Source organism: Piliocolobus tephrosceles, chromosome 4, assembly GCF_002776525.5.
Source record: "Piliocolobus tephrosceles isolate RC106 chromosome 4, ASM277652v3, whole genome shotgun sequence".
NCBI lineage: Eukaryota > Metazoa > Chordata > Mammalia > Primates > Cercopithecidae > Piliocolobus > Piliocolobus tephrosceles.
The window spans coordinates 83,738,768-83,762,719 of record NC_045437.1 but is presented as its reverse complement, the minus strand read 5'-3'; the positions used below and the strand labels follow the sequence as shown (position 1 = coordinate 83,762,719).

The 23,952-nt window shown below is 37.7% G+C and overlaps 1 pseudogene; it reads left to right on the top strand.

The window, feature by feature from the left end:
• Positions 1–22,384: 22,384 nt before the first annotated feature.
• LOC111544513 lies at positions 22,385–22,891 on the top strand (annotated as a pseudogene).
• The last annotated feature ends 1,061 nt before the right edge of the window (positions 22,892–23,952 follow it).

Sequence of the window (23,952 nt, the reverse complement as noted above, 5' to 3'; positions counted from 1 at the left end):
ATTGTAAATAGTGCTTCAATAAACATATGTGTGCATGTGTCTTTATAGTAGAATGATTTATAATCCTTTGCATATATACCTAGTAATGGGATTGCTGGGTCAAATGGTATTTCTGGTTCTAGATCCTTTAGGAATCACTATACTGTCTTCCACAATGGTTGAACAAATTTACACTCCCACCAACAGTGTAAAAGCATTCCTATTTCAACACATCCTCTCCAGCGTCTGTTATTTCCTGACTTTTTAATGATCACCATTCTAAGTGGCATGGGATGATATCTCATTGTGGTTTTGATTTGCATTTCTCTAATGACCAGTGATGATGAGCTTTTTTTCATATGTTTGTTGGCTGTATAAATGTCTTCTTTTGAGAAGTGTCTTTTCATATCTTTTGCCTACCTTTTGATGGGGTTGTTCTTTCTTGTAAATTTGTTTAAGTTCTTTGTAGATTCAGGATATTAGACTTTTGTCAGATGGATAGATTGCAAAAATTTTCTCCCATTCTGTAGGTTGCCTGTTCACTCTGATGAACTAAATCTATCTTTCAACTGAGTCCTTACACTTTAGAAAGGAGGCTAGCTATGGTTTAGCACATTCAGCAATAATGGAGAGAAAATTAAGGGTATTTGGCTGATTAAAGTGATAAAGCAGGACTTGTGGCCTCTTCATACGAGTAATACTGAATCCTGTGTAATGAAACTTCAATACAGTGAAAAAGTGTGGATACCTCTTTAAATTCATTATAATGGAGTTTAACTAGGAATAATGTGTTGACTGTTATTAGCAGTTGTACCTTAGGTAACATGTGAGTAAAATATATTGCATAAAGATCTGCACAGTCCGGCCATGTGAGAGGTCATTTGGTATTGATGAGAGTGCTTTGAGTGATTAAATGGAAATAATGCTCATAAAATGTTTTTTTGCCTACAGGTTCATTAGAGGTCTGGAGAATGGCAGCAAAATGAACAATATGGGAATTAAGAATACAATGGCAACTTGAAAAAGAAAGGATACAGGACACACTTGAAAATGGAGGATGTAGGATCATTCTATTAGAAGAATAAAATAGTTTGCAAATATACAAGAGCATGCAGGCAGATGTACCTAGAAAGGACCTGAGAACTCAAAATGAGAGACCAGTAATGTAAATTTATTTGAAGAGCAAAAAGATGTGTGAAAAAATAAGTGAAACATGGATGAACAGAAATCCTATCTTAATCAGCTTTAATTGATGTCAGAGTAGAACTATGTGCTAAAAATGATAAATTAAGGAAAACTGAAAGAAGGAATGTGATGAAGAGACAACAACATAAATGAGATGGAAAACTGGCAATGAGAAAGGGTAAAGAAATGGTAATGATTTGAACAGCAGGAAGAAAGGCTTCAGAGATATTTACTTACCAAACAAGATTAAAATGGAAATTACTCCCACAGAGCCTTACTTTCTTACCACAACATGTCAAGGGAAGGTTTTCTCATGCCTGTTACTTGAGTCATTTTCTGTCAACTTTGTGGGAATAGAGGAGCTCAAATTGATATGCCTTGATGGCCTATGAGCTACTCAGCTATGAACTACCCAACAGGGAGTAATATTCTCATGCTTTTTGGGGTTGGCTTTCTCTATGCACATGTTTGGTCTTCCCTTACTCATCTTAAAATAATTAATTTTATTGAACATGTACTGAATTCTATGCTGGGTGTAATGAATATAAAAATGTATAAGTCACACAATCTTTGACCTTGAGGAGTTTACAGCTATAAGTGTGAATGTGTGAGTGTGTGAGTATGTGTGTGCTGAGAGTGATTTTAAGTAATCTGATATTTCTGAACTATAAATTTTACAGTGGGAGAATTTAAATAAAACACAGGTGTAAGAAGAATACATATTAGTACTCAAAATGAAGACACTAAAATGCATACTAAGTATATAAGTAGAGAGAACAATAGTATGCTAAATGATAGTACAGAACCTGAGTTTGTTTTTCTCCATCACCTAAGAGACTTCTTTACTAGCAGAAAATATTCAAAAATTCTATATTCTATGCCTCTATCTGTGTATGTATGAGAGAGAGGAGGGAAGGTTGACTCACAGTCAGTACTAAAACAATGAAGGAAGGAAAGAGAAATGTTCCTGAAAGTCTTTAAACTGTTGGATGTCATCCCTTTTATGCAGTCCACAAATGCAGCAGATTCTTATGAGCTCGGGTTCCTTACAACCTAATCCATTCTATGGATTCCCCATCCGCCAAGCCTATTATTATTATTATTATTATTATTACAACAGAGTCTTACTCTGTCACCCAGGCTGGAGTGCAGTGGCATGATCTCGGATCACTATAATGTCTGCCTTCCAGGTTCAAGCGATTCTCCTGCCTCAGCCTCCTGAGTAGCTGGGACTATAGGCATGTACAACCATGCCCAGCTAATTTTTTTGTGTTTTTAGTAAAGATGGGGTTTCACCATGTTGGCCAGGCTGGTCTCGAACTTCTGACCTCAAGCCATCCACCCCTTCATCCTCCTAGAGTTCTGGGATTACAGGTGGGAGCCACCACTACATCTGGGCCATTATTAATTTCCTATTTCTTTTCCTGTTTTTGCTCCTTTAGTTTGATGCAGCTAGTCAGTTTCTTCTAGCTTCTTGACCTCAATTTTTTTTCCTGGTAATATTTCTCTCTTGTGCTAGTCATTGGAAATGTCCTTCTTGCTTCAGTCCAGTCCATAGAACACCTCCTTATGGGGTTGTTTCCACCTATCATGAGGGTTATGAATTGGGATTTGGTTTGAATCTCAGGCCTCAGTTTATCCACATAGAGAGACAAAGCCAGGTGAATAAAGAGTTTGGTTCCAAATTATGATGCTATGTTACATAGGATAAGGCTGAGCCATGAGGCTACATCTAGGGGTTACCATGGGTTCCTAGTATCCTGCCTCTAGGCACACCCCTTTCAGAAATACTCTGAAAGTTAGGACACACAATGTAAGAACAAATAGAACAAGGAAGAGTGAGGAAGAGTTTTTGTCTTTAGGCCTATGGTCTTCTCAGACCATCTGTCCAAATAGAGCACCTCCTTTTAGGGTCTATTGCCATAAGCAGCCTCATGAAATAAGAAAAAGGAAAATAGGCATCCCTAAGGAATGAGGGGTCAAATAGAAAAAAAATGTCATACAGACTTAGAAGGGCAGCTCTAGCGCATTGGCTCAATAAGCATCCATAAGTCCTCACCCATCAATTTCTGTCGTCTTTCTTTTTGGACATGAAATAACAGGCTATGTAGGAGAAAATACAGATGTGCCAACAACAATAAACTGGAAGAGTTCTGAGCACTTTACAATTCATATACCAAGTTACCAGGGCATTCATGCATCATTTTTCAAAGAGAGCGTGCTATATGGCAGAAATTTTTCTAGGCACTCTCATGGAGTGCGTATTCTAGATCTAGGGTTGTCTTATGGTTATTTTTACAGTACTGCCAGCCAGCTGAAGAATACTGAGTCCTTATATGCTCTGATCTTATCATCCTCAGTTCCAGGAGCTAAATTCCCTCATTCTCCTCCAAACACAGAAAAGGTATTGGCTACACTTTTGCTGTGTCTTATGGACCGCTTGTATTAGTGATTCAGTTTACTTATCTGGACTTTAAAAATACTAAACTCCCAATTATTTTTTTTCTTGATGAACTCCTACTCAAAATTAAAACTTATTTTATGAAGTTTTTCTTCAAACACCTTCCTCTAACAAAATACAATATGCAAAACAGGCAGAAAGCCACTTGTTCTACCAGGAGGTCGAGTCAACAGTGAAATCAAAAATAAAATATTTGTAGATATAAAAGGAAAGATAATTAGAAATGACAAAAACATTGAAAAAATATTATCTTGCAAGATGGGCATACCCTGAACAGAATTGGTGTTCAACAGGGTCAAAATGATTGAATAAATACATTACCAAGTGAATAACTCTTGAGTAGATGAGATTTGTCAATGAATGAGTGCAAAAGCACTTTCAGTTATACAGTGGTTATTGTATTTCTATTGCAGTGAATAATTAGTAAAATTATGTCAGCATGTAGTTTCCACATGCTAAAAAACTGCATAAAGTAGGGGCTTGGGTATTTTTATGTACTATTAACTGCAGTAAATGACAAATTGCAGTCAAAGAAATGCTTAAGTCAGAATCCTGATGAAGTACTGAGTAGGATGAGAGCTAATATGAAAGGTTTTAATACATTTATGAAGATTGTAAAATTAGCCTGAATGTTGACTCAAATGTTTTACAGGAGAGAAATATTCTCCAAATGTCTTTGAAATACACATCAAACACATTGAAAATGGAATATAAAGTTTATAACTAGCATACAAAAATTTCAAGTGATATTAGTTGCACACTGTAACAGAATTACCACCCACATAAATGTTTCAATGCCAAATACAGATCTTATTTAATTCCTAATAATATTAAACTTCTTGGCTGGGTGGAGTGGATTACGACTGTAATCCCAGCACTTTGGGTGTCTGGGGTGGGTGGATCACCTGAGGTCAGGAGTTCAAGACCAGCCTGGCCAACATGCTGAAACTCTGCCTCTAATAAAAATGCAAAAATTAGCCGGGCATGTTGGCACATGCCTGTAGTCCCAGCTACTTGGGAGGCTGAGGCAGGAGGATCACTTGAACCCAGGAGGCAGAGGTTGCAGTGAGCCGAGATCGTGCCATTGTACTCCAGCCTGGGTGACAGAGTGAGACTCTGTCTCAACAACAACAACAAAAACGTCTTAACTTTCCATTATAGAAAATTTGCTCTCCTTGTGTATTAGATTGTTGACAAGTTGGTAAGTCAGTAATGATTCAGACATTTAGCATCGTGGTTAGCCTTTTATTTCTCTTATCCCAACCTCAACTAACTCTTAGATCCAGGTGACATAGACACAGTATGGTGTACTGAGTGGAAAGAGCGGGACAGCCCAATGTTCCCATTTCCTCACTCTGTGACCCTGGGACTCTTATCAGTCTTGATTTCCTCATCCATAAAATAGGGCATTACTGTGGAGAGATTTAAATGAAATTATACATGTAAAATTTTGAGCCCAGTACTAGTTCGTAGGAGGCATTCAATAAATGTGAATTCTTTTGTTTTTGCTCAAACTTGGAATTGGAAGCAGAAGGAAAGAAAAAAGGAAAAGTAGATGGATGCTGCATGATCAATACCTTGATCCCTCCAATACCTCCTGCACATCTTGCATAGAGATAGTTCAAGGAAAAGGCCAACAGATGAGAAATGATGTGGCTGGGGAGTGGGAAAGGCAATGACCACAGTTACAACCTCTGCTCTGAAGGAGAACACTCAATTCCTTAGGAAACTCTGGTTGTGGCAGAAGGAACAGCCTGTATTGATCTCATCTGTGGGAGACCCTACTAAGTACTCAATCAGAAGCCTAATTCTGCCTTTGTATCCGATGTTAATAGTTCTAAGTTTTCCAACCATTTTTGTCTTTAACCTTCTAATTCCTAGAAGCCAAGTAGGTGAATCACAGTAATAAATTCAGGGTTTGAATTCTGAATATGTTTTTATACAAGTTCATTGACTTCATTAAAATATCTTTGAAACGGTAAATGTAGAAGCCTAAAATAGATTATTTTATTTAAATATATCACTTCTCTTGTTGGAGGGGAGCAGAAGGAGGCAATTTGAGAAGACTTTGTCACTTTGATAATTAGGATCTGAGATTTTGACATCAGAAAGGGCAAAACTGTGGCATATCACCATCCTTGCTTAATATAAATCATTTCACTAATTGGGAGACAAATTCTGCTGTGGAAAAATTCAAAATCATTTTTTCCTTTAAAGAAATAGTACAAAATATTATTTTTAAAAGAAATTATTGCCACACCTCACGGAAGAAAATACTACTTCTATATAGTATTTCCTATAGCCCTAGTAAGTGCTTGAGTAGCCACTTTATACAATTCTTTAAATTTTACAAATAAATCCTGGTTATGCTTCAGAAATGGAAGCAACTATCACAGACTTTATGGCAATGACGAGAGAGGGGACAGAAGCAATAAAAGTTATATAATTTACTAAGTCTCAATTTTGATCAGAAAAAGAAGCAAGGCAGCAAGATGTGTCACTTTATGTAACCCAATTCAATCGTTATCAAACATGTCTTGAAGTCCTTGTCAATTTTTATAAAAACCCCCGCTCTCTGTCAATATTTCTTACTTCTTCGACTTATCAGACATCTTCTGACTTTTATCACTTTATAAGATTTTGAAGATTCCTTTTTATTTTGAACAAGATGTCACTGACAATTTGTTGGCAGAAGTTATCAGCCTCTGAAAAGTGTGTTCTCATCTGAAATGCTATTATCCTGTTCTTCTGCTCTAACCGATTACCTGATGCTCTTTGCAAATACTGATTATAAATGTCATTAGCTTTAGTGACTCACCTTCAGTTTGTAATGCTCAAGGAATGGATCATTAACTCATTTTAAAAATTTCCCAAAAAGGTTGTTTCTACCCATTTGTCCTTCATTTAATTACCAGCCTGCAAAAGGGAAGAAATAGAAACCCTGCTAAATGACACCCTGGAACAGAAAAAAGAATCAGGTTGCTAATAGAGCATATTTAAAAGGATGATTAATTTGTCTGAATTTGATAGTCAAAACATTTTGACACGAACTGGCAGTTTTAATGATTACTATAATTTAGCTGATGGGCTCATTAATAAAACTCCAGGACTTCTTTATAACATTTAACACAGTGATCACTACAGTTAAGGTTACAGAGAACAAAGAAGCAATTCCTTAGGACCTGCATAGCATGCTCTCAGTAATCTGGGCAGGAGACTGTGAATAATGATTTCCAGCAAACAAGTAACCAGGAGACTTATCTTGTCTGCTAGTAGTAGCCCCTGGTCTTATCTTACAGGTGAAATATCTGTAGATTTCTCAAATGATTCACTTGCCAAGAGCTTACTCTATAAATTTTAGTTTCCTAGAAAGGAAATTAAAAGATAAGCATTATCAAATCTACAAAGCATAGTAATCCTTTAAAACAAATTAGAGAAATGGGGTCTCAATATTGTTGGTTTTGGTGCAGTAATGTAGAATGGTCTGGTCCATCACTTTGGAAGTAAAGTTCAAGAAGCTTCTGTGAGATGGATGTTTCATCTGTGAAACTTTGTGAGTTTTGTGTAGTTATGATTAGTTCATCTCTCTCAAGTAAAAAGTAAGGTCATACACGAAATAACATTCAATTGAACTGACCAGTACCCCACTAACTCTGGTGATTTTAGACAACTCCAAGAGTATCAGCTGGACATAAGGAATTCAGTCATTATTACTTTATCAAGATCAGGGTACAGTTTATATAGTGTTCAGGGACTGATAAAGGCTGTAATATCCAAAATCTTAACATATAGCTAACCAGTCATTGGGACAAAGTAGCCAGTTTGTCTGGATGTGGGAGAACTGGCCAATTATGTAAAAGTGAATAGTAATAACAATAATAGTAAATATTTGTTGAGTGAATGTAGTGTGCTGATTACCTTATATGTAACATCATGGACAAGGTCTGAAATACAAAGAGGTAAAACAAAAGGTAGTAAGTCCATATCCATTTTTCTCTCTGTTTACAGCAATAGAATTTGAAGCTTGAAACATGATATACCAGGATGAAGAGTACATTTCCTAGCCTGTCTTTGGTCACAGAACTAGGCTATGGGAGGCAAGTGGAAGTGTTATGTGACATCTTCTGGAAGCCTTCCCAGGGAGACAATGCTCATGTAATGTTTGTGCTGTGCTTCTTTGTTCTTTACCCTATCCTGCTTCTTGGAATGCACATTACTATTTTGGACCTTGAGGTTGAAGCTACATGCGACAGAGAAACAAGACAGAAGGATACATGTTCTCTAACAATGTGAAGTGCTGTTCAGCCCAGGATTGCCTGCCTGCACTTATTTATAAGAGAAAGGAGTAGGCTTAAAAATAGTTTTTAGTACAACTATCATAATTTTTGTCTATTTATAAATAAATGGAATCCTGAACCACATAAAAACAAATAGGGGCCAATTCCACATCTGTGCTTAATATCCCTTTATTCTGTATGATACATCAGTAAATGGCAGGTTCTGTTTATGATTTTTACTTTTTATTTCTGACTTGTATTCTACTTACTGCTTCTATCTGCCTCCCGGCTCCTCAGTTTCCATACAAAGAGTGAGAAAACACATATTCATTCCTCTAAAGCAGGCAGTTCCATTCCTCTAAAGCACACGTGCATGCGCACACATAGACACACACACACACGCACACACACACACAAACTATAGAGGGATTCTCTTATTCAACAACATTCAGTAAGTATTTATTCATCATTTACTATTTTTCCAGCTCTTTTGCTCTGTATTGAGATTACTGAGATAAGTGACACTGTGAACCCAATGCCTTCTAATGGATGCATTAATAGAAGTATGTCACTGGGACAATGGTATAATAGATGAAGGAGTAACTAATTCTAAATAATTAATTAACTATTTCTAAGAGATTAATTCCAATATTTGATGAGAGGTTTAGTGGTTCTTTCGGGGCGGGGTAAGGGGATTCTGAGATCTAGGAAGGAGACAGAATTTCTGGAATCTTCAGCATTTAGGTAAAAGTAGAAGCCATGGAGTATGTCAAGTTTCAGGGAGAATACATAGAGTGGCAGGATGCAGGGTTAGGAACAAAACCCTGTGATACCGGTGGAGAAAGAAAGAGCTGCTAAGGAGCTTTTAGGGTAGCAGATAAATTGACAGAGTAATCAAGAAAGCCAAGAAAAAGAGAGAAGAGGCAGTTTGGGGTAAAATGGTAATGATTTATGACATCTGATTAAAACCTGTCTTCCCTATTAGACTGTAGGCATCAGTATGTTTTGTTCACCAATTTATCTTGAGCTTTTAAATGAAGTTCAGTGCCAAACATATTGTAGTTGCTTGTTCAATATGTGCTGAATAAATAGCTTCCCAATTTAGAGATTGAGGCCTAGAAAGAACTTAGAGATAAATTTTTGGGAGGGATTATACCAAGCACAATCCAATGTTAAAAAGAAACAACAAGACTAAAGTTTAACATTTGTTTCCTACCTCTGGTTTATGCAAAGAGTGGCTCAACTGCATTTGAGACTTCCATCCAGAGATAATGCAGATTTTGTGTCATTATCAGAACACTCGATTTGTCAAATTACACACCCTAATTCTTAGTTCAGAAGCCCTGATCACCTCACCCATAGGGGCAGATTTCTAGAGGAGGCAGAACATGTGACTACCATAGGCAGCGAGAACACCTTGATGAGGAGACTGGAAAGGAATTCCCTGTTTAATCTTCAAAACTCCGTTGAAGCAACAGAAAACTGTAAACACGTAAAAAATCAAACAAGCTGATGAAACCAAAATATTGTATCTGAGTGGAGAATTACAGTTTAGGGAAGTGGGTTTACATCCTGGGGTATAGAAACATAGACCCCTTGTGAACATTTGTACCAAGAAGAACAGAGAGAGAACTGAGATGAAGAAAATGTTCATATGAACTCATGTAGAGATATTATAGAAACAAAAAAAATAAACAAATGGAGACTATAAATGTCAGATTTACTGTTACTGGAATCTTTGTTACGAAACTTATTCTATGCCAAAAGATAAAACAATAGTTGAACATTTTTAGGGTGATAAAGGCTTAAAAATTAAATTGCTAGGCATGGAATGTAGAATAAGCATATTTTCATTTAGTTTTTAATTTCTCCCATATAAGTGATCCTCAGATCCAGAGAGTTTTGGAATAAATAAAGCAAAATGCGTTTATTAAAGTTAGAAAGGTTTTTATTTTCATGCAGTTTTATTTTCATTCTTATTTGCTTAAGCATGCAAGACCACAAAACTATGTTCAATTTGACCTTCTATAGTTAGGTTCATAAAAGTAATGAAATTTCAAAATGAAAGTTTTATAGAAAATCTGTTGTTTACTATTTAACATGGACAGAACATACTATGCTCCAGGCCTACTGAATTATTGATGCTAGGGCTTTCCTTTCTCACATTTACTACCCCTCTGGGAGTCAAAAACCCCATCTGCCTATTCAGGAGCCCTATGAATGCCATTTATGTGATGCTTAATTTTTTTTTTTTTTTTTATTTTAAGTTTTGTAGAGATGAGGTCTTGCTGTGCTACCAGGGCTGGTCTCAAACTCCTGGGTTCAAGCAATCCTCCCAGTTTGACTTTTCAAAGTGCTGAGATTACAGGCATGAGCCACCATGCCCAGCCTGTGATGGTTTATTTTATATGTTAACCTGACTGGGCCATGAGATGTCCAGACAGTTGGCTAAACGTTATTTGAGTGTATCCATGAAGGAGATTTGGAGGAGACTAACATTTAAATTAGTGGACTCAGGAAAGCAGATTGCCCTCTCTAATGTGGGTGACTCTCATCCAATCTGCCAAGGGTTTGAATAGAAAAAAGGACTTAGTAAGGGAGTATTTTCTCTTTCTTCCTGTCTTTACACTGTGATATCAGTTTTCCTTACCTTTGGACTTGGACTTAGACTGGAACTTTTGCCATTGGCTCTCCTGATTATCAGGCCTTTGGACTTGAACAGGAGTTTACGCCATCAGCTCTCCTGGGTCTCTAGCTTGCTGACCACAGATCTTGAGACTTGTCAGCTTCTAAAAGCATGTGAGCCAATTCTTTATAATAAATATCTTTCTGTCTATATATATTCTGTTGCTTCTGTTTCTCTGAAGAACCCAGACAAATACAAAACTTAGTGCTAAGAAGTGAGGTGCAACTGTAACAAATACCTAAATATGAACATGGCTTTGAAACTGGGTAATGGGTAGAGGCTGGAAGAGATTTGAAGTACGTATTAGAAATATGGGTATTCAAGGCAATTCTGGTGAAAACTCAGATTGGAGTGAGGAACACCAATAATTGGAAACTGGACAAAAAAATCCTTGCACTTGGCTGAGCTGTGTTTTAGTGTTTCATAGAAGGTAGAACTTGTGAGTGACGAAATTGGATATTTAGCTGAGGAGATTTCTGAGGAAGGTGTTGAAATTTCCTCTTGAATGCTTCCAGTAAAATGCAAAAGAAGAGAGATTAATTGATGAAAGAATTGTTAATCAAAAAGGAATCAGAACTGGGAGATGTGGAAAATTCTCAGTTTATTACGTAACATAAAAATGGGAAAGATTTTTCTGAAGAGAATGCTAAAGGTGTGACAGAATAACCACTTGATAAAAGATCCTGTTTGGGACTCGTAGACTTAATCAGCCATTTCAACAGAAGCCAGGAATAGAGATGGGATTAATCCAGCAAGAACAGTTTCAAGTAAAGGGAAAGAAAAAGTGAGATAAAATAAAGGAAGGCTGTAAGAAATGCTGGATTTGACAGGACCAGACAACAAAGTATTTGGCTGCAAATTTGCTCTGTTCTACAAGAACAGGGAAAAATGACCCTTAAGTTCATCCAGAGATCAGCAGGGCTACTTTCTCAGTTGCACTGGGATAGACAGCTTCTACAGGAAGCCATGGGGGCCAGAGTACCCTGCAGAGTCACAGAAGCAGAACCACTGTCCCAGTGGGTCCAGAGGCAGAGAATGGATCCAAACAAGTTTATCCTCAGGTTTTAAGATTTGATGGAATTTGTCTTTCTAACTTTTGGACTTGTTTGGTGGCCATCAACTGTTTCTTCTTTCCTATTCTCACTTTTGGAATTGGAATATCTATCTTATGCTCACTTTTGGAATTGGAATATCTATCTTATGCCTGTCCCACCATTGCATTTTGGGAGCACATACTTGTCTGGTTATCTGCTCACCTCAATTTTTCTTCCTTAGCTCATAGATGGAGAAGAATTTTGCATCGACTTTTAACCATATGTGATTTCTATAATATTTAGATGAGACTTTAAAGTTTAGACTTTAGAGTTGGTGCCAGAATGAGTTAAGACTTTGGGGGCTGTTGGAATGTAATCAATGTATTTTGCATGCAAGAAGGACATGGATGTTAGGAGGTCAGGGAATAATGTTATACACTGAATTACATTCCCCTAAAATTCATACATTGAAGCCCCAACTCTCTACTCTGAAATGTAATGGCATTTGGAGATGAGGCCTTTAGAGGTAATCAGGTTTAGGTGAGGTCATGAGGGTGGGGCTCTGATAATAGGATTAGTCCCCTTTTAAGAAGAGATATCAGAGAGCTTACTCTGTCTCTCTATCATGTGAAGATACAGTGAGAAGTTGGCTATAAGCCAGGAAGAGAGCCATTCCTGAACTGAAGCAGCCAGCACCTTGATCTTAGACTTCCCAGCCTTCATCACTGTGAGCAATAAATTCCCATTTGTTTAATCTGCCCAGTCTGTGACATTTTGTATTTTATGAACAGACAAATACAGCTCATACAATTTTGGAGTAAGTGGCAGGAGTATTTATGCTAGAAGTTCTGTCTGTAGATGGAAATCCTATTCCACCAACAGAGACATCTTGCTCTGTCCAGATGCTGAGTAGTCTCTACTTGTTGACTTTATTTCCATGTGTTGACTTGATTCCCTGCTGCTGGCCAGTAAGGGTGATGGGCAATCTCCCTATGAGGACGCAATATCCCTCCATGCAGTTATTCATCCCCCATGACTGCCTTTCTCATTGTCTACTCCCTAACTTGCTGTAAGGGTTTGTCCCACCTAGCTCCTCTTTCCCATCTCCCTCTCTTCTCCTCTCCAGCCTAGATGAACTTGTTTTCACTTTGTGTGTGCATGCATATGAAGTGGTGTGTTTCTTCACTATTCTTCATTCTGTTTAACTATTATAGCATAAACTTTATATCCTGCTTCCTTCAGGGCTTCCTTCTATATTGACTACTTACTGCTTGTTTCATTCATATCCTAAAAATTCCTACTTTGCTTGCAGGCAATATAAACACCTCTGACTCACTGGTTGAAAAATTTTACATAGAGAGGTGAGGAAAACCAAACACAAAGATTAACATTTCAAGATATTACCCTGCAGATGGTAATATAAATGCTATTTATATTTAATACAGAAACATGCCTCATATAGATTTTAGATCTCAAGTCTGCATATATATTGAATATGAAAAGTGAGCACTGTGTATAGTCTCTTGGATCTCTCCATATATATTGCTCTCTATATATGTATACACATATCTATATCTATCTGCTACAAGTCTCAGTCTCTGTTTTCACGCTTTCAAACTCTTAAATGAGAAACTTTATTTAACTTCTGTTTTTATAAGCCAGACAATAAAAGTCATAATTGCTGGCTAGCTGTGGACATGCCACTTTGTATTAGATTCTCATTCTGGTTTAATTAGGTTGTGAAGTGACATGGTATAAAAGGTGGCAGTCTCAGTAGGGGCTGTCAGTCTGGTAACAATCGACATCTCTGATATAACATTTATCACACTTACCCATATCTTTTAATTCTGATTATTCCCATACCAATTGAAGACTTGGTATATCCTCTTGATTATTACTATAACCTATTAATTGCCCACCCCAACCCCCCATTAGTCTTAGTCTGTTTCATCCATGTAGCACATAGCCATGAGATTTTATCTTCCTAAACTCTATGTTTCTCTTGTATTTTTCAGCCTAAACATTTAACTGTGGCTCATGATTGACCATACTTCCAAAGTATGTTCTACAGGATATAAATAGGGATTTATACACAGAAAAAAATTATTCTGTCTTTAAGTATGATTGGTAAACACAGATTTAACTAATTATCACCAAGTATATTTTCTCAGGATTCCTGAGAGATGTAAGTATGCTAACATGTGTTATAATACTTTCAGAGAGAGATATAAGCTGTAGTATTTCTCAAATATATTTAAATAAACCTTTTTCTTTATGAGTCATTAAGTCTTCCTGGAGTACACTTTGGAAAAACACTGGGCAACAGCATAAAATAAACATTTATTACCTGGTGCATATAGACTTTTCACAACCTGTATTCTAAAATTATATGCCTTATATGACCTTTCTGTTTAGTTATATAAAAGAATGTTTTAGCCACATTGCTTTGTCTTTGTTCATATTTTTACTCTGCCATCCATTTCTGCCCTTAAAGGGTCATAAAACAAAAGTGCTGTAACATCTCTATGTCTGTCTCTCATCTTTCTTCCTGCTTTTCTCTTTCTAGATCTCTCTCTGTCTTATTCTCTCACTGTTTCTCTCTTCCTCTCTTCTTTCCATCCTCTTGTCCTTCTACTCTTTTCTTCCCTACTTATCTTACAAAATTGGTCATTCTCTTATATAATCAATGTTTTAGTCCATTTAGGCTGCTATACCAAAATATCTTAGACTGGGTAATTTATGAACAACAGAAATTTATTATTTTCATTTCTGGAGACTGGGAAATCCAAGATCAAGGCGCTAGCAGATTTGGTGTTTGGTGAGGACATGCTCCTCACAGATGGTGACTTCTGTGTCCTCACATGGAGGAAGTAGGGAAGGGAGCTCACTTGAGTTTCTTTTAATAAGGACACTAATCTCATTTATTAGGGTTTCACTCTTACAACTTAATCACCTTCTGGTATGATTTGAATATGTGCCCTCTAAAAATGCATTTGTTGAATGAACGACTATACTCCAATAAATGAAAAAACCCTAGACACAAATGATACATTCCTAGACTCATAAGACTACCAAGACTGAACCATGAAGAAATGTGAAACCTGAACAGGCCAATAATGAGTAATGAGAAAGAAGCAATAGTAAAAAATTTCCCATCAAAGAAAATCCCAGGACCTAATAGCTTCATTGCTGGATTCTACCAAATATTTAAAGGCTAACTAATATCAGTTTTACTAAAACTCTTAAAAAAACTGAGGTGGAGGTAATACTTCCAAGTTCATTCTACAATGACAGCATTACCCTCATACCAAAACCAGACAAAGACAAAACAAAAAAAAATTAAACTATAGGTCAATATTCTTGATGAACATAGATGCAGAAATCATCAGCAAAATATGTCAAACTTAATTAAACAACATGGTGAAGATCATTCACCATGTACAAGTGATATTCATCCCAGATATGCAAGAATGGTTCAACATACACAAATAAATAAATATCACATTACTAGAATTAAGGACAAAAACCAAATGATCATGCCAATAGATTATGGAAAAGCATCTATTCAATATCAGTAAAGTTAAATGTTCCTTCATGATAAAAACTCTCAAGAAACTGGGTTATAGAAGGAACATGACTCAAAACAATAAAAGCCAAATGTGATAAACCCACAGCTAGCATCATAATGAAGGGGAAAATGGAAAACTTTTCTGCTAAGGACTGAAACAAGACAAAGATGTCCAGTTCTACCACTAATATTCAACATAGTAATGGAAATCTTGGGGCAATTAGATAAGAGAAAGATATAAAGGGCATCCAAATTGGAAAGGAAGAAGTCAAATTGTTCTTGTTTGCAGATGGCATGGTCTTATATTTAGAAAAGCCTAAAGACTCCACCAAAAAACAATTAGAATGGATATATGAATTCAGTTAAGTTGCAGGACACAAAATCAACATACGAAAATCAGTGATATTTCTATATACCAAAACTGAACAATCTGAAAAGGAAATCAATAAGTGATCACATTTAAAATAGTTACCAAAAACAATAAACTTGATGAAAGAAGTGAAAGATCTCTATAATAAAAACCATAAAACATTGATGAAAGAAATTGAGGAGGACACAAAAATGAAAAGGTAGCCCATGTTCATGGACTGGAAGAATTGATGTTGTTAAAATGTCCGTACTTCCCAGAGTTATACACATATGTAATGCAGTTCCTATAAAAATATCAATGATATTCTTTACAGAAATAGAAAAAAATACTAAAATTTCTAAGGGATCACAAAAGACCTTGAATAGTCAAAGCAATCTTCAGCAGGAAGAACAAAGCTGGAGGCACACATCACCTAATTTCAAAATAAAAATACAGATGCATAGATCAATGGAACAGAAAAAAGAAAGCTGAAATAAATCCACATACAGCTAATTACCTTTTGATAAAGGTGTTAAGAACATACATTGAGGAAAGGACAGTCTTTTCAATAAATGATGCTGGGAAAACTGGGTATTCATATGCAGAAGAATAAAAATAACTCCAATTTCTCACTATATAAAAAAACCCCAAAATAGATTAAAAACTTAAATGTAAGATCCAAAATTATAAATCTGCTACAAGAAAGCATTGGGGAAGTGCTTCAGTACACTGGTCTGAGCAAATATTTCTTGAGTACTACCCCACAAGCACAGGTAACCAAAGCAAAGTTGTCAAATGGGATTACATCAAGCCAAAAAGCTTCTGCACAGCAAAGAAAACAATCATCAACAAAGTAAAGAGATAACCTACAGAATGGACAAAAATCTTTGCAAACTATTTATTCCATGGGGATTAATAACCAGAATATACAAGGAACTCAAGCAATTCAATGGCAAAAATGCAAATAACCCAATTTTAAAATGGGAAAGCTAGGTGTAATGGTGTGTACCATTAGTTCCAACAACAAGGTGACTGAGACAGGAGGATTGCTTAGGTCCAGGAGTATGTGACTGTAGTGTCCTAGGATTGCACCTATGAATAACCACTGCACTCCAGCTTGGGCAACATAGTGAGATCCCATTACTAAAAGAAAGCAGGATGGCAAAAGATCTAAATAGACATTTCTCAGAAGACAACATACAAATAGCCAACAGGTATAAGAAAAATGTTTGAAATCATTAAAAATCATCAAGGAAATGCAAGTCAACACCACATTGAGATATAATCTCACCCTAGGGACATTCTAAGGTGGCTGAATAGGAACAGCTTTGGTCTGCAGCTCCCAGAGTGATTGATGCAGAAGATGGATGATTTCTGCATTTCCAACTGAGGTACCTGGTTCATCTTATTGGGACTGGTTGGACAGTGGTGCAGCCCACAAAGGGCAAGCCAAAGCAGGGCAGGGTATTACCTCACCCGGGAAGTGCAAGGGGTCGGGGGATTTCCCTTTCCCAGCCAAGGGAAGCTGTGACAGACTACCTGGAAAAAAACAGGACACTCCCACCCAAATACTGTGCATTTCCCAAGGTCTTAGCAATCAGCAGACAAGGTGATTCTCTCCCTTGCATGCCCATGGAGCCTTGCTCACTGCTAGCGCAGCAGTCTGAGATCAATCTGTGAGACAGCAGCCTGGCTGGGGAAGGGGCTTCCACCATTACTGAGGCTTGAGTAGGTAAACAAAGCAGCTGGGAAGCTCGAACTGGGCGGAGCCCACTGCAGCTCAACAAGGCCTACTGCCTCTAGGCTCCATCTCTGTGGGCAGGGCATAGTTGAACAAAAGGTAACAGACAACTTCTGCAAACTTAAACATCCCTGTCTGATAGCTCTGAAGAGCAGTGGTTCTCCCAGCATGGCATTTGGGCTCTGAGAATGGAGAGAATGCCTCCTCAAGTGGTTCCCTGAACCCCATGTAGACTAACTGGGAGATACCTCCAGTAGGGGCTGACAGACACCTAATATATTGACTGCCCCTCTGGGACGAAGCTTCCAGAGGAAGGATCGGGTAGCAATATTTGCTGTTCTGCAACATTTGCTGCTCTGCAGCCTCCTCTGGTGACTCAGGCAAACAGGGTATGGAGGGGAACTTCAGCAAACTCCAACAGACCTGCAGCTGAGGGACCTGACTGTTAGAAGGAAAACTAACAAACAGAAAGGAATGACATCAACATCAACAAAAGATCATCTACACTAAAACTCCATCTGTAGGTCACCAACATCAAAGACCAAAGGTAGATAAAATCACAAAGATGGGGAGAAACCAGAGAAGAAAAGCTGAAAATTCTAAAATCAGAGGACCTCTTCTCCTCCAAAGGATACTCCTTGAGAAGAGCAATGCCAAGACACATAATTGTCAGATTCACCAAGGTTGAAATGAAGGAAAGAGTGTTCAGGGCAGCCAGAGAGAAAGGTCAAGTTACCTGCAAAGGGAAGCCTATCAGACTAACAGTGGATCTCTTGGCAGAAACCCTACAAGCCAGAAAAGAGTGGGGGCCAATATTTAACATTCTTAAAGAATTTTCAACCCAGAATTTCATATCCAACCAAACTAAGCTTCATAAGTGAAGGAGAAATAAAATCCTTTGCAGACAAGCAAATGCTGAGAGATTCTGCACCACCAGGCCTGCCTTACAAGAGCTCCTGAAGGAAGCAGTAAACATGGAAAGGAACAACTGGTACCAGCCGCTGCAAAAATATGCCAAATTGTAAAGACTATTGATGCTATGAAGAAACTGCATCAATTAACAGGCCAAATAACCAGCAAACATCATAAAAACAGGATCAAATTCACACATAACAATATTAACCTTTAATGTAAATGGGCTTAATGCCTCAATTAAAAGACACAGACTGGCAAATTGGATAAAGAGTCAAGACCGATCAGTGTGCTGCATTCAGGAGACCCATCTCACGTGCAGAGACACACATAGGCTCAAAATAAAGGGATGCAGGAAAATCTACCAAGCAAGTGGAAAGAAAAAAAAAACAAAAACAAAGGCAGGGGCTGCAATCCTAGTCTCTGATAAAAGAGACTTTAAACCAACAAAGATCAAAAGAGACAAAGAAGGCCATTACATAATGGCAAAGGGATCAATTCAACCAGAAGAGCTAACTATCCTAAATATATATGCACCCAATATAGAAGCACCCAGATTCATAAAGCAAGTCTTTAGAGACCTACAAAGAGACTTAGACTCTCAGACAATAATCATGGGAGACTTTAAAACCCCGCTATCAATATTAGACAGATCAATGAGACAGAAGGTTAACAAGGATATCTAGGACCTGAACTCAGCTCTGCAACAAGCAGACCTAACAGACATCTACAAAACTCTCCACCCCAAATCAACAGAATATACATTCTTCTCAGCACCACATTGCACTTATTCTAAAATTCACCAATTCACCACATAATTGGAAGTAAAGCACTCCTCAGCTAATGTAAAGGAACAGAAATCACAACAAACTGTCCCTCAGACCACAGTGCAATCAAATTAGAACTCAGGATTAAGAAACTCACTCAAAACCGTACAACTACATGGAAACTGAATAACTTGCTCCTGATTGACTACTGGGCAAATAACAAAATTAAGGCAGAAACAAAGATGTTCTTTGAAACCAATGAGAACAAAAACACAACATAACAATATCTCTGGGACACATTTAAAGCAGTGTGTAGAGGGAAATTTATAGCACTAAATGCCCACAAGAGATAGCAGGAAAGATCTAAAATTGATGCCCTAACATCACAATTAAAATAACTAGAGAAGCAAGAGAAAACAAATTCAAAAGCTAGCAGAAGGCAAGAAATAACTAAGATTAGAGCAGAATTGAAAGATATAGAGACACAAAAAAATCCTTCAAAAAAATCAATGAATCCAGGAGCTGTTGTTTTTTAACGATCAACAAAATTGATAAAGGCTAGCAAGACAAATAAAGAAGAAAAGAGAGAAGAATCAAATAGACACAATAAAAAATGATAAATGGGATATCACCACTGATCCCAGAGAAATACACACTACCATCAGAGAACACTATAAACACCTCTACGCAAATAAACTAGAAAATCTAAAATAAATAGATAAATTCCTGGACACATCCACCCTCCCAAGACTAAACCAGGAAGAAGTGGAATCTCCAAATAGGCCAATAACAGGCTCTGAAATTGAGGCAATAATTAAGAGCCTACCAACCAAAAGTCCAGGACCAGACGGATTCACAGCTGAATTCTACCAGAGGTACAAAGTGGAGCTGGTACTATTCCCTCTCAAACTATTCCATTGTATAGAAAAAGAGGGAATCCTCCCTAACTCATTTTATGGGGCCAACATCATCCTGATACCAAAGCCTGGGAGACACACAACAAAAACACAGAATTTTAGACCAATCTGCCTGATGAACATTGATGTAAAAATCCTTAATATAGTACTGGCAAACCTAATCCAGCAGCACATAAAAAAAGTATCCACCACAACAAGTCGGCTTCATCCCTGGGATATAAGACCGGTTCAATATATGCAAATCAATAAATGTAATCCATCACATAAACAGAACCAATGACAAAAACCATATGATTATCTCAATAGATGCAGAAAAGACCTTTGACAAAATTCAACAGTACTTCATGCTAAAAACCCTCAATAAACTAGGTATTGATGGAATGTATCTCAAAAAAATAAGAGCTATTTATGAAAAACCCAGTCAATACCATACTGAATGGGCAAAAACTAGAAGCATTTTCTTTGAAAACTGGCACAAGACAGGGATAACCTCTCTCATCACTCCTATTCAACAAAGTGTTGGAACTTCTGGCCAGGGCAATCAGGCAAGAGAAAGAAATAAAGGGTATTCAATTAGGAAATGAAGAAATCAAATTGTCCCTGTTTGCAAACGATATGATTGTATATTTAGAAAACCCCATTGTCTCAGCCCCAGATCTCCTTAAGCTGATAAGCAACTTCAGCAAAGTCTCAGCATACAAAATCAGTGTGCAAAAATCGCAGGCATTCCTATACACCATTAACAGACAAACAGAGAGCCAAATCACGAGTGAACTCTCATTCACAATTGCTTCAAAGAGAATACAATACCTAGGAATCCAACTTACAAGGGATGTGAAGGACCTCTTCCAGGAGAACTACAAACCACTGCTCAATGAAATAAAAGAGGACACAAACAAATGGAAGAATATTCCATGCTTATGGATAGGAAGAATCAATATCATGAAAATGGCCATACTGCCCAAGTAATGTATAGATTCATTGCCATCCCTATCAAGCTACCAATGACTTTCTTCACAGAACTGGAAAAAACTACTTTAAAGTTCATATGGAGCCAAAAAAGAGCTTGCATTGCTAAGACAATCCTAAGCAAAAAGGACAAACCTGGACCGGGCGCGGTGGCTCAAGCCTGTAATCCCAGCACTTTGGGAGGCCGAGACGGGTGGATCACGAGGTCAGGAGATCGAGACCATCCTGAGCTACATGGTGAAACCCCGTCTCTACTAAAAAATAAAAAAAAAACTAGCTGGGCGAGATGGCGGGTGCCTGTAGTCCCAGCTACTCGGGAGGCTTAGGCAGGAGAATGGCGTGAACCCGGGAGGCGGAGCTTGCAGTGAGCCGAGATTGCGCCACTGCACTCCAGCCTGGGCGACAGAGCGAGACTCCGTCTCAAAATAAAAAAAAAAAAAAAAAAAAGAACAAACCTGGAGGCATCACCTGACTTCAAACTATACTACAAGGCTACAGTAACCAAAACAGCATGGTACTGGTACCAAACAGATATATAAACCAATGGAACAGAACAGAGGCTTCAGAAATAACTCCACACATGTACAACCATCTGATCTTTGACAAACCTGACAAAAACAAGAAATGGGGAAAGGATTCCCTATTTAATAAATGATGCTGGGAAAACTGGCCAGCCATATGTAGAAAGCTGAAACTGAATCCCTTCCTTACACCTTATACAAAAATTAATTCAAGATGGATTAAAGACTTAAATGTTAGACCTAAAACCATAAAAACCCTATAAGAAAACCTAGGCAATACCATTCAGGACATAGGCATGGGGAAAGACTTCATGACTAAAACACCAAAAGCAATGGTAACAAAAGCTAAAATAGACAAATGAGATCTAATTAAACTGAATAGCTTCTGCATGGCAAAAGAAACTACCAGCAGAGTGAAGAGGCAATATACAATATGGGAGAAAATTTTTGCAATGTATCCATCTGTCAAAGGGCTAATATCCAGAATCTACCTAGAACTCAAACAAATTTACAATTAAAAAAACAACCCCATCAAAAAGTGGGCAAAGCATATAAACTGACACTTCTCAAAGGAAGACATCTGTGCGGCCAACAGACACGTGAAAAAATGCTCATCATCCCTGGTCATCACAGAAATGCAAATCAAAACCACAACGAGATACCATCTCGCACCAGTTAGAACGGCTATCATTAAAAAGTCAGGAAACAACAGATGCTAGAGAGGATGTGGAGAAATAGGAACGCTTTTACATTGTTGGTGGGAGTGTAAATTTGTTCAACCATTGTGGAAGACAGTGTGGTGATTCCTCAAGAATCTAGAACTAGAATTACCATTTGACCCAGCGATCCCATTACTGGGTAAGTACCCAAAGGATTATAAATCATGCTAGTATGAAGACACATGCACATGTATGTTTATTGCAGCACTATTCACAATAGCAATGACTTGGAACCAACCCAAATATCCATCACTGATAGACTGGATTAAGAAAATGTGGCACATATGCCTTTTCACAAGATGGCGCCGAAAGCGAAGAAGGAAGCTCCTGCCCCTACTAAAGCCGAAGCCAAAGCGAAGGCTTTAAAGGCCAAGAAAACAGTGTTGAAAGGTGTCCACAGCCACAAAAAAAAAAAGAAGATCTGCACGTCACCCACCTTCCGGCAGCCCAAGACACTGCCACTCTGCAGGCAGCCCAAATATCCTCGGAAGAGCGCCCCCAGGAGAAACAAGCTTGACCACTATGCTATCATCAAGTTTCCGCTGACCACTGAGTCTGCCATGAAGAAGATAGAAGAAAACAACACACTTGTGTTCATTGTGGATGTTAAAGCCAACAAGCACCAGATTAAACAGGCTGTGAAGAAGCTGCATGACATTGATGTGGCCAAGGTCAACACCCTAATTCGGCCTGATGGAGAGAAAAAGGCATATGTTCGACTAGCTCCTGATTACAACGCTTTGGATGTTGCTAACAAAATTGGGATCATCTAAACTGAGTCCAGCTGCCTAATTCTAAATATATATATATATCTTTTCAACATAAAAAAAAAAAATGTGGCACATATATACCATGGGATACTATGTAGCCATAAAAAAGGATGAGTTCCTGTCTCAGCAAATTATCATAAGGACAGAAAACCAAACCCTGCATGTTCTCACTCATAGGTGGGAAATGAACAATGAGATCACTTGGACACATGGCGGGGAATACCACACACTGGGGCCTGATGGGGGGTGGGGCAGTAGGGGAGGGATAGCATTAGGAGAAATACCTAACATAAATGATGTGTTGATGGGTGAAGCCAACCAACACGGCACATGTATACCTATGTATCAAACTTGCATGCTGTGCACATGTACCCTAGAACTTAAAGTATAATAAAAAATTTAAAAAGAAAGCAAAATAATAATAATAATAATAATAATCTCACCCTAGTTAGAATGGCCATTATCAAGAAAACAAAAAATAACAGATGTTGGCAAGGATGTGGAGAAAGGAGAACACTCATATACCATTGATAGATAAGTAAGGTCATATAGTTATTATGGAAAGCTGTGTGGAGTTTCTTCAAAAATCTAAAAATAGAACTACCATGTGATCCAGCAATTCCACTACTGGTTATATATCCAAAAGAAAAGAAATAAGTATATCCAAAAGATAGCTACACTCCTATACTTATTGCAGTGCTATTCACAACACCCAAGATACGAAATCTACCTAAGTGAGAAAATATGGTGTATATATATATGTATATTCAACAGAGTACTACTTAGGCATAAAAAAGAGTGAAATTCTGCCATTTGCAGCCACGTGGATGAAACTAGAGGTCATCATGAAAAATGAAATAAGCCAGACACAGAAAGACAAATATCATATGTTGTCATTCATATGTGGAAGCTAAAAATGTCGACCTCATGGATGAAGAAGGTAGAATGGTAGTAACCAGAGTCTGGGAAGGGAAAGGGAGAAAAGAGCATACATAATGTGTACATAATTACAGTTAGATAGAAGGTATAAGTTCTGGTATCCAACAGCTCAATAGGGCAACTACAGTTAATAATAATTTACTGTATATTTCAAAATA